At 44.3% G+C, this 11,097-nt stretch overlaps 1 long non-coding RNA gene across 1 annotated transcript; it reads left to right on the forward strand.

The window, feature by feature from the left end:
• The first annotated feature begins 2,360 nt into the window (after window positions 1-2,360).
• Window positions 2,361-4,691, forward strand: LOC109321646. The gene is made up of 2 exons (XR_002104140.1): window positions 2,361-2,569; window positions 4,486-4,691. It is a non-coding gene; the product is annotated as an uncharacterized LOC109321646 (long non-coding RNA).
• Window positions 4,692-11,097: the final 6,406 nt, after the last annotated feature.

Here is an 11,097-nt window from a genome sequence, read left to right on the forward strand (position 1 = left end):
TCTAATTATAACATATTATAATTTCACATCACAGTAAGTATGGGGCCAAAATGTGATGTAATCAGGAATGCAGGGTAGTGAGAGGGGAGGTGATACAGTCTCTCATGTGCCTAGATAGAGTACGGTGATTGAGGTGATGCTTGGGTCCTGAGTTGATTAAGTTAGGCACTGTTTTAGGTGTTATTTTTACAAAATGTCTCTCTAACTTGAATTTCTGCTGTGATGGGTCCATGGAGGTAAAGCAGTCTGAATGTGGAATGAGACCATGGGAGGGTGTTGCGAGTGGATGGACTGGCTGGGTCTCAGCCCTGCACAGTTCATCACTGTTCCTGGTTTTAATGCATGTTATTAAGCTTAAAGAAAAGACACAGTGGTTGTGTCTACGTGAGATGCTGACTACACAGTTATTACTGTGAAGTCATTTAATATTTGCCTACACAAGTATTAAATGACTGTGCAGTAACTGGTGTTATGGCGCAGTAGCATCCCCACATGGCTTCTTGTGATGCTGACTACGCAGCAGCTTATTACTGCACAGTAGTGTCACATCATGCTTCTTGCTGCACAACACTACTGCGTGGTAGTAATGAGCTACTACACAGTCAGCATCTTGTGTAGACGTGCCCAGTGAGTGTAACTTGAGAGCTTTTAATCACTGCTGGCTGCCCGATTAAACTGGTTGACAGATTGGAAGTGCATAGAGGTCACATGTCCAAAGTGTGACAGAACAATTTAATCTTTTATAACTTTGTAAAACCAGTAGCAGTTACAACACACCCATACAGGTACAACATACCCAGTACAGATGCCCATGCAGGTTTCTTCTGATTTATTACCAGTTAGTTCTCTTATTGTTATTGTTATTTTCTTGTTTAACTTCCTTCAAACCTCCCTATCTTTCTGGAAGATGTGTCACCGCATGGGACTTGAATTCTCTTGGCTCATATTTTTGAGAGCTAAGCTGGGCCTGGAACTGTCTTCCAGGAAAAGAGAGGGAAGTTGGGAACTTAGTTAAAAGCAGGGAACTCATTAAATCAAGGACAAGGTGGGGGGAAGGGGAAGGGAGGGAGGCCTGATAAAAGCTGAGACCTTGTTGAGCCAAGGTGTTTTGCTAAAGCCTTAGCAATACAGTCAGGGTCACAGAGCCTGTAGTCTATCTAACAGAGAGTGGAAAACGTAGGAGGAAAGAGTGGGAACAGGAGATGATTTAAAGCAGGGAGTGAATGGGGACAGAGACAGGCGATGGCTGACAGCATTGAGAAGTGTCTCCAACTGCCCTTTCATTTCCAGCAGTACCTGCCCATAGACTCTGGGCATCTACATCTACCTACTCCTTGAGCTGCTCCAAACTTTCTCTCTTTATACAAAACACCCACTCCTCCCCCTTCCCACACACACACCTTATGTTCACTCCAGTAACTACTGGGTTTCTTTCAACCCCAACAGTTTCTCCCTTAGCTTGGCTCCCCACAAATTGCACCTGGCTCTCTTTCAGATCTTCTGAGGGTACAAAACAAAACAAAAAAAGGACAGGGTTTAGGGAATGTGTACCCATCTTCCCCACCCAAAAGCCTGTTTTCACTTGTTCAGTAAAGTTAGTTTACCACAAATTTAGATTATATCAAATATAACATGAAAAGAGTTCTAAGGTTCAAAGTCAAGTTCTCAACAGAACGGGTCAGGACCCCTGGTTGATCAAACCCAGACATTAGCATCTCCAGGCAGAAGCCTAGGCTGCACTACTCCCAGGTGCTGGCTAGATGCCGGACTCAGCTTAGCCTGGGGTTCAGTAGGGTCCATGAGAGGTTTTCAGTGGGAGTGCAGTTAATCTAGATAAACCACTGAAAGCCACAGCCCCTGGTTGTAGGGTTGTACAACCCTCCCTCTTTCTGCAGGGCCTTGGCCTAGTAGCAGCACTTGGACCTTCCAGCTTACATTCTGGTTGATCTTGTTCCTGTCCTTGATTTCCCGGCCTTGATCAACTGCTTTGCTCTGACCATGACCCTGTTTTGTTCCTTGGATTGATATCCTGGACCTTGGACTAATACCTGGCTTTGACCTCAGCTGCTTCCACTCTGATAAACTGCAGACTCTTATCCTATTGTAAAACATTAGGCATGACTGCTTGTACCTTGGTCAATCTTTTCAGTAAACATGTGCCAAAATTGTTTGCCCTTATTCAGTTTTCTTGTGCTTATGCATTATGATATCGCTCTCCTATGCCTGAAGAAGGGTGTTTGTGCCTGAAAAAGCTTGCAAAGAACAATTTTTTCAACTATTTAGTTGGTCTAATAAAATATATCACATTTACCTAAAGAACCTTGTCTGCATTATGATATGATCTTTAATTACATGATTCCCCCTTTTTTCACAGATTCCCTGCTGTATTCAGTCGTACGACGTATGGTGCTTTGTGGATGAATTGGGTTTGAATAGTGAATAAGTCTCTTGGCTGTAGGACTCCTGCTGTGCAGCAGAAGCTGGAAAGTGTGCAGTGAATAAGGCAGGAAACTGGGACACCAAATGATTTTGTGCTTAAAGCAACTGAATGCCCCCATGGAGAACTGAAGTACGTCATTGTCTCTCCTGCAGAGTTTTTGTGTGATAGTGGTCAAGTTGTGTAAACTGTATAAAACATGTAAAAACCATCTTTGGAGTAGGAACTAGAACCCAGGTTCCCCCTTTCCAAGGGAGTGCCTTAGCAGCTAAGCTCATGTTCCTCTGTCACGCTCTGTTGCATTGTCCCTCTGCCTGATGAGTCTTGGAGTATTCCATGCAAAGTGGAACAGCTTTTAAGAGGAGGGACTGAGTTGCCTCCTCTCCAGAATAACCTGTACCCTGGTAGGGAGTGTGCTCTTATGGGATATATGCCTGTGATCTCCCTTCTGGTAGAGGAAGAAATTGAACAGATGCTATGAATACTGAGTGCTCTAACCACCAAACCTTTGTAGAAAAATGGGGAGTAGTACCGCTGTTGGTCCTTTCTGGAAGTGGTTGCCATTTTATTTTGGACAAAGCCTGGTCCAATGGAAGTGCTCTAGGAATGCCCACCATAATAAGCACATTGGGGAAGATAGATCAAAGAATATCTAGTTTCTGGGGCTTAGGTGTGAACTACTTGTAGAACTGCCCAGACATCTCAAGACTGGGGCACTTTTGGGCATGCAGAACTTTAGGCGGCTAGAGAAATTTACCGTATTTTTAGGACCATAAGACGCACCGGACCATAAGACGCACGCCTCCTGGAGCCTCAGTCTCCGCGGCAGCGAGTCCCTCCTTCGGACTCCTGCCCCGTCTGTTCCGGCCGGCCATTTTTATTGCCAGCTCCCGGCCACCGGCACGGGCGCCAGCTTCCGGTCTAAACAAGTGGCAGATGCCCCGCTTGGGCTCCGCCGCCTCCGCGGGCAAGCTCCGCCCCGTCTCCCCGGGACACGGCATAAACAAGCGGCAGGTGTCCCACTCGGGCTCCGCCACCTCCGCGGGCAAGCTCCGCCCCGTCTCCCCGGGACACACACCTTCGGACCATAAGACGCACCCTCGTTTTCCCCCCACTTTTGGGGGGAAAAAAGTGCGTCTTATGGTCCGAAAAATACGGTAGTTTTGAAAGCCAAGATGATGATGGACTTGGGGCATTGCCAGGGTTAGACAGCGTCCGAGTGGATGTTTTGAGGATCTAAATTTTAGATTTAGGTGCTTATGTCCTTTATTTATATTTAGTCCTAAAATGCTAAGATAAAAGCACCACTGGAAAACTTGAGAAAATTAATAATTCTGTGTTTGGTTCAGGGTTTAAACAGTGTGAGGCCATGCAATGATGGATGAGGGTAAAAAAAATGTCAGTGGTTCCTCATTAATAAGCACCTTGCATCCTGTTCATTGAGTGAACCAGGAGTCTTGCACAAAAATGTAAATGTAGTAATGCATATGCACGAAGGGGGTGAACTAAGGTTACTGAGGCAAGTTTAATTCTGGCTTTTCTAAACTTTTTAATGCTTGACTTGATAACCTTGGAGTTTTTCTAATGTAGTTTGTTGCATCTAATTGGAAATGCATCTGTCACATTGGATGACAAATATCTTAATTAGCAGTTTTAAAGAAAATTAATCTTGTAAATAAAGTGCTAATAGGAAATATGGCAGAAAATGTTGTAAGGGCAGAAGGTGAATCCCGTCTACTGCTCTGATAGTGTCACCTTTCCAAATTGGAACAACATAATGGTGCATCATCTCATGATTTTCAGCAGGTAATCAAGAGAAATAAGGCATCATGACAAAGAACTATGTGAGGGTAATCTGTCCCTCCTTCCTGTGACAGTTGCAGCATGTAGTTACTCCTCCATAATTTACTCAAACTACTGGAAATGTTTGAGGAAAGAGTTATACTCTGATTTTTAAGGCAAACAATTTCCTTTCACATGTGGGTCTACTTTGACAAGTTTCTTTGTAAGGCTATGTAATTGGTTTGTTCCTTTTGTGTACTTCACAGGCCAGCAGCACAAGGGCTCGGCATTGCTGAACTACAGAAACAACTCTCAAACTGGAGCTTGTGTGTTGCATCACTTAATTTTGACCTCCTGGGCAGAGATAATTTCACTCCTGTATGTAGTCCAGAGCACTAGTCTCTGGCTTAATGACAAAGGTAAAATTACAGTATTTTTTCCCTTATTAAGCTCTGCAGATCCTTCACTGCTACGAGACACTGATTCGGCTTCTAATCTTGCTGGAACAGCCTCAGCAGAATTGCTTACTGAGTTCCAATTACAGAGCCAGTCAATTACTTCTGCAGAAGCATTACTAGATGGAGCATGTGGAGTTACAGAGATGCCAGGGAGGATGTATTTGAACACAGGAGCTAGGGGCAGACATTCAAAAAGCCTGAGGCTGAATTGATTCACTCTTCGCAGGTTAGTTTAAGCTGCGCAGCTTAAACTGATTAATAACTGGACAGACATTCTTTGTTAAACCAGGAAATGCTGGCTTGTGCCTGCAGTGGCTCAAACTAGAAGCTGGTGGGTGCTAGAGCATGCCTGCCAGCCACTGCCAAAGGGGAGAGAAGAGAGACGCCCTTCAAGGCTCTCTCCTCTCCCTGCTGCAGCGGAGGGGGCATGGCCAGGTACCAGCCAGGGCTAGCGGGACACACAGGCTGCCAGCCACCAGCCTGACCATCAAGGAAGCAGGGTTTTCAAACTGGTGGTAGGCTCTGCCTTCAGGCTGTCCTTGCTAGCAGCTGAGCATAGAAAGGGAAAAGGAAAATGTCAGGGCTGTCTTTAAGTAAATGTAATTGATCAGGGTAACTCATTCAAAAACACCAGTCCAGGATAGTTACATGCCAATATGTTTCTAAATACATTATAAACATATAGATAGAAAAAAAAAAGCCCACAGGGCAGGGTGTCCAATTCTTTTTTAGGTTATACTGCTGTGAATGAGCAGTACAGTAAAAGCTGTGTTAACCAGCATGAGTGGGATAGGGGGGGTGCTGAGTATCTAAAAATTCCAGTTATCTGAGGCAGGGGTTTTCAACAGTTTTGAGGCTGGGGGGGCAGGTGGCAGCCACACCCAGAGCAGCAGCAGTGCAGGGTGGTGGGTGGCGGTGGCGATGTGCAAGCTTCCCTTCTTCCCCCGCGGCCAGCCAGGTGGAAATTCTGGTTAATAGAGTGTTCTGGATAGTAGAATGCTAGTTAACACAGCTTTTACTGTAACTCTGTTTAGGTCAATGGTGTTATGCCAGGGAAAAAATGGCATCAGGGAGAAGAGGTCTGGACCTAGTGCTTCTCAATATTCACTTTGTTAAAATAATAATTGGACATCTTTATTTTAAATTAAAGATGTTGGGCAATGAATTAAAGAGAAGCAGGTGAAGGGCCCAAACAAATGTCCATTATAATTAGTGGATCCTTTTTGAGTGCAGTGGGGAGCTGGACTGGGATTGGTGGTACCAGTATAGCTGTGCTTGCAGAATTTCTGCTATAGCTACCTCTAGAGCAATGGGAACTGGATATGTGGGCCTTTAATTATCCTCCAGCATTTGGCTATCGCTATGCTTGAAAACTGTTGCAAACCCAGCATGGACAGAGTCAAGGTCCTGGGGCATACTTGCTAGCTCCACATTTGCTTGGTAAGGCTGATTCAATTTGGTGGAGATTCGGCCCAATTCAGCAGCTGAATCTCTGAATCCGAATCGAATCAGGAGACCCTTTAATTTCTCTGAATCGAACTGGAAGTACTTCTGGTCCACTTCTGGGTCCACTGCTGAGCACACAGGGTGGCCCTCCACGCTCCTGTGGGATGCTCCATCCTCCCCACCATCGCAGCATTCATGAGGCACATTCACGAGCCTGGTACCTTGAGGTACGTAGAAAAAAACATTTAAAGCTGTGTCTATGGCTGAATTGCTGATTTCCGAATCAGCATCGAATCTTCAGATTCGGATTTGGCTGAATTGAATTGGGACAGTGATCCGAATCCATGAGTCAAATCACTATCCCCAATTTGGGCTGAATCCAAATCAAATATGGCCCATTTCACACACCCCTACTGCTCGGTGGTCTCTGTACTTTATGGCAGCACACACCCAGTCCGCTCTGCAGCCTCCTGACTCTCACTGAAAAGTTCTTTCTGGGTGATGTGCCCTTTCACTGTCCTAGTCTGACTCTAAAGGACCCCTCTAAAGGCATCCTGCTTTGGTGCCACTTGACCTGTGAATCTCAGGTGGCTGCTCAACCAAAGGGGCTGAGGTTTGTCTGTACAATAAGAAAGGTTCAGCGCTGTAAAGCCCTATGGAAGGACAATACAGTCCTGCACTCTGGATGGAATCACCTCTACTGTGAGGTGTTTTTACCCTTGTCCTTCTGACAGATCATCTCATTTATTTCCAGCAGCACAGGCCTCTAGCTGTGGAGTAGGCAGATCCAAGTTCTCTCCCCACTTCTTCCATGAAGTTCCAAGTGGCTCTGGTGTGCAGCGGGGCACAGTTTAAAAGATCAGGCTGTTAACATCCAATACATGTAGTATGCAAACTCTTACCTGGAAAGTCACCCACATCCCTGAGTAGTCTTGTCCCCTCTATTGCCTATAATTTGTCTTCATGCCAGGGAAAAGTACTTCAGAGGGTCTCAGATGGAAGGGGACCAGGACCCTTCCAATAGCCCCCTTTTAGTCTTTGCTGCTACAGCCCCCTTTGTACCTATTGATCAAGGAATCCATACTTTTTCCTTCCCTCTACTACTCTTCAACCAACTCCCTTCAAGTTGTGTCCTCCATTGCCTTCTGCCACGGTTTTCTGGATTGTCACCAACCCCTCTCAGCTACTGTTCCCAACCACCCTCTGGCTCCTGTAACTGCCCTCTTTCCCTAGTCCTCCACCATTTTTATTTAACACCCCCCGCCCCTGCGTTCTACATCACTTGTTCTTCTTTCTTATTGCTGGTTGGGCACAAGCACAGGGAAATCCACACAGCAGTTCTTTTCTCTCAGTTTCAGGGCCTGGCATCACAACACACCAGAGCAGCTAGTGCAGGGCAAAAGTTCTGCCTCCAGGGTGAAGCATGTGCAATCACTCTTTGAGGATGACATGCTGTCTATTCACACTTTGAAGCAGTGAGGGCATAGAGTATGCTCAGTGCAGATGCAGACTTCTGAGAGTCTAGTTGCCGCACTCTAACTAGTATCTAGTGAGCAAATTTCAAGTCCCTGCTCCAAATCATGAAGGCATTGAAGTTTCTTAAAAAGATTTGCAACCCATTTCTTAATGTTGGCAAGAGAACATATTTTCCCTTAAACTCATCCTCTGAAACATCTGAAATGTTTTTTCCTGAAGCTTCCCAGAATTTATCCCAGAAAAAATTCAGAGATAGATGCCCAAATACAAAATCAGTTACAGTTAAGGCTAAGTTGTAAGCAACTAAATACAAGGACTTCTAAAAGGAAATGAGGAGCAACTTTATCTATAAGGATTGCTACAGGCTCTAATGAGGTACCAATGGCAACCAGAAGCATTACCATCATTTCATTTAGACTTGCTGTGAATAGGTTTAGATGGCACAGTAGTTAAAATGCTAGCAGATGTCCAAAGTCCTGTCTGCAATAAGGGCTCACATCTTTTCTTTGTTACTGGTGCTGCTGTATGGATGTTGGCAACTATGAAATTTTTTTTTCCAGAAAATGGATAATCTAGGCACAGTGAGGGAGAAAGGTATTGAAGTGTCCCTGAAATGAATTCAGAGCCCGTTTGGGTTTGCTTTGTCATCTGATTAAGTAGAAACATTCCCAGAAATACTGGGAAGAGTGCAGATGAATTAGTAAGTTTTAAGTCAGCCTCAGTAGTTCAGTAGTGACTGAATAGTGCTAAGAAAAATGAGGTTAGCGATGTTTATTTTGTTTGATTAGCATCTTTATAGGTAAAGTTAGTTTTGATTGGACTCTACATCTCAGGGTCTCCTACTGTCACAAAGCAGTGACATAAACAGAATACTGCACTGGGCTCTGGAATGCTTTGCTCATTCAGCTAAACAAAAGATTTGTAGTTTACAGTAAAATTGCCTCCACTTCTATTGCTTTGCTGCCTATGTATGTTAGTAGCTACAAGACAATGAACTTGAACTATAGCTTAGCACTTCTTGCCATGTTTGCCTGATGATAAATGTCAGGGTTCTATTGGATATAAGCAGCAAAGGAAATAAGGCCAAGGAAAAGGGTTGTATACTGCAGCATTTTTTAAACTGGCTCCGTGTAATATGGTACATTCTTTACAATACATACTAATTGCTCAGGTTATCTGTTGCTTTTGCTTATAACTATAGTTATAAGGATCATTCTTTACTTGCTCTCATTTTGCCAATAACATCTACTCCACTCCCTGAACTACTTCCTCCCCACCTAGCCACCAATCTTGGGATTTAAAAATATATTAAATTTGGAGGTACTTTTATTTACCCTTTGGTTTCTAACCCACTAGAACCACATTTTCAAGCTTCTGTTTGCAATGATGAGGTTTAGGGTGAAATCCTAGCTCTAATTATGTCGATCAGAGTTTTGCCAAAGACTTCAAAGGGTGCCAAATTTCTGTCCGTACTTTTTTTCCCCCCAGTGAACGTTGATCACCTAGCTTTAAGATGCACAGTAAAAGACTGAGAGTCACATAATTTGGCAACACTGCCAAACTATCCAAATATTCAAGGAACTCTCAGGGGCCAGAGGGGTTGAATGGACTAGCCTTTTTATGTCTATTCACTGAGACTTGACCCAAGATATGAATAAGCTGAGGGGAAAAAAGATATAAGTGACCTATTTACAAGACCACCAAGATCTCACGTGATGTGTAAAAAACACTAGATATTATCTAATTTCATTGCTTGTCATAAAGCGGTAGCTAATGCTCACAGATAAACACTACAGAATCTTAGGTCCACTGTTGCAATGTTTTTTGATAAGACTTGAAGATGGGCATTTTTGCTATGGCTGACGGTAGTCTGATGATTTTTACATGGAGCATTAAATCAACTAAGATACATATTGTTAAAGCACCCTCTAGTGGGGCAATGAAAGAGTTGCTTTTAGTAGTTGAGTAGAATTTATTCTTTGTGGTATGTATGCATTACAAGTTATGCCAAGTAAAGAGATTGGATACCAGTGAGGACCAGTACAAGGACACTTACAATAGTTTAATCTTTCAAAAAGTGAAAGTTCATTCCCCCAATACCTACCCTTAAGTATTCCTAAAGTGCAGACATATTATTGTTATATATGGCATAGCTGCTCAGGGACTTTAAAATATCCTTAGTTTGAAAAATTGGAAGAATTAAAAAGTTTCTGCAAGGTAATCACAGTCATTCTGGATGCAGTCTGCAGCCCTGGTCCCACAAGAAGTTCAAGCTGCAAGTTCAGTATTAACCTTTGTGAGAACCCTGGAGGAAAATTTAGGCGTGTGCAGTAAAACGTGCAACCCAGGTACACCCAAGGGTGTGCCCTACTCTTAATTGGATAGGATGGGTAGGCAGGAGGGGTTGCTGTGAGAGGGATGCCAGAATTTTGAGCAGATCCCTCTTTCCTCTATAGAGTTAGCCTAAGCCCAAAGTTCTTAACTATATCTAATTTATTGAGTTGTAATATACATAATCATAAAACTAAATATCATATACATATATTTACACAGCGAACATTAACCAATAACCAAGGTCAAACCCTAAATAACACTGGAGGGACTGGACGTATTTAAATCAGCTGGTCTGGATGATCTCCACCCCAGAGTGCTGAGGGAATTAGCTGAGGTTATTGCGGGACCCCTGGCACGGCTTTATGAGCACTCATGGTGCTCTGGTGTGGTGCCAGAGGACTGGAAAAGGGCCAACACGGTTCCCATGTTCAAGAAAGGGAGGAAGGAGGACCCAGGAAACTATAGGTCAGTTAGTCTTACCTCGATCCTGGGTAAGCTTTTTGAGAGAATTATCCTGGCGCATGTCCACGAGGGGCCAGCAGGGGAGGTTATGCTTAGGGGCGGGTTCATTAGAGGCAGGTCCTGTCAGACCAACCTGGTGGCCTTCTATGACCAGGTCACAAAGTCCTTAGATGCAGGGGTAGCAGTGGATGTAGTCTTTCTGGACTTTAGGAAGGCCTTCGACACCGTCTCTCACTCCATCCTCATTAAAAAACTGGGGGACTGTGGTGTCAACACCTACACAGTCAAATGGGCCGCTAACTGGCTGGAGGGCCTCACCCAGAGAGTGGTGGTAGATGGGTCATTTTTGACCTGGAGGGATGTGGGCAGTGGGGTCTCCCAGGGCTCGGTTCTCAAGCCCACACTGTTCAACATCTTCATCAGTGACTTGGACAAGGAGGTAAAAAGCTCCCTGTTCAAATTTGCTGATGACACTAAGATGTGGGGGGATGTGAGCATGTTAGATGGGAAGAATAGGCTGCAATCAGACCTAGACAAGTTATAGGGGTGGACGGATGAGAATAGGATGGGATTCAACACTGAAAAGTGCAAGGTGATGCACCTGGGGAGAAAGAACCAGCAGCATATCTACAGGCTGGGGAACTCCCTTCTCATCAGTGCAAAGGCAGAAAAGGATCTTGGAGTCATCATTGATGCCAAGAT

This window comes from Crocodylus porosus, unplaced genomic scaffold, assembly GCF_001723895.1.
Source record: "Crocodylus porosus isolate Cpor-Errol unplaced genomic scaffold, CroPor_comp1, whole genome shotgun sequence".
NCBI classification, from domain to species: Eukaryota; Metazoa; Chordata; order Crocodylia; family Crocodylidae; genus Crocodylus; species Crocodylus porosus.